This window comes from Pristiophorus japonicus, unplaced genomic scaffold (genome assembly GCF_044704955.1).
Source record: "Pristiophorus japonicus isolate sPriJap1 unplaced genomic scaffold, sPriJap1.hap1 HAP1_SCAFFOLD_46, whole genome shotgun sequence".
NCBI lineage: Eukaryota > Metazoa > Chordata > Chondrichthyes > Pristiophoridae > Pristiophorus > Pristiophorus japonicus.
The window spans coordinates 4,781,308-4,782,342 of NW_027254363.1; the positions used below are offsets into that span (position 1 = coordinate 4,781,308).

A 1,035-nucleotide genomic window follows, 5' to 3' on the forward strand; every position below is an offset into this window, starting at 1 on the left:
AATGTCAGAGCAGGCTCGAATGACCATATTGCCTACTCCTTCTCATATTCCTTATGTTGTTTTCTTCACATTTAGTTCATGTTCAAAACAAACACTGGAAATCATTCGCCATCAACCCACAGATTGAAGCAGTGATTTAAGCAGTGAGAGATAGCATCGGCACACATGGCGGAATAGACAAGAGAGGTGGTTGGATCCAAAACGGCTTCAGAGTCCAAAAGGCAGTGACAGGAATCTGATTGATAGCATTCAGTGGAGGGAAGTCGGTCGTGGTGTATTTGTCCCCGTGGCTTCGCTGGTCAAAGCGCTTCTTTTACAAAGGGGAAACCTGCGTTCAACTCCCAGCGGGAACCAGGCTTTTGTTTTACAACGCACAATGGACAAATTTCTTCCCGTGTGAAAGGGGAACAATCCTTTTAAACGTAACTGCGGCTGCAGTCGCTCCTATTCTGGATTAACGCTCTATTCGCTGCAGGTTGTCGGTCAAATCCCACCGCTGACATAATTTGTCAGGGCTAAGTTTGGCCTCATCAAATAAAAACATGTTTTCTAAACAGTGCTGTGTGTGACATTGCTGTGATCAGCGTCGAATTACCGGAGCTGATGTGAGGCGCCGTGATCGTATAGTGGTTAGTACACTGCGTTGTGGCCGCAGGAACCTCGGTTCGAATCCGAGTCATGGCAGAGTTTGCCTTTTATCTGATGATGGATCATAGCAAAACATCAACCTTTACTCTATGACATAAATATTATTTTGTTGGCGGCAGAAACATATTTACTCATTCAAACGCGCCGATTGCCTGAGCTTTTTCTGCCTTCCTGAAACAATAGCCCTTTGCTTACAATTCTCCCCAAATAATTGTTGTGGCGGCTGCACTGGCTCCGTGGGCGAATGGAAAAGGCGCCTGACTTCGATGCATACGAAGTCCTATGTTAGTCGTTTAATTTACCGTGTGAAACTTTTTTTTCACTGTTCTGTATCTGTTTCAAAACCGATAATTTCTGGCGCTCTTTCACCTGAAGTAACGTAAGGCC

The 1,035-nt window shown here is 45.1% G+C and overlaps 1 non-coding gene across 1 annotated transcript; it reads left to right on the forward strand.

Moving 5' to 3' along the window:
- Positions 1-612: 612 nt before the first annotated feature.
- Positions 613-684, forward strand: trnah-gug (transfer RNA histidin (anticodon GUG)). The gene has a single exon. It is a non-coding gene; the product is annotated as a tRNA-His (tRNA).
- The last annotated feature ends 351 nt before the right edge of the window (positions 685-1,035 follow it).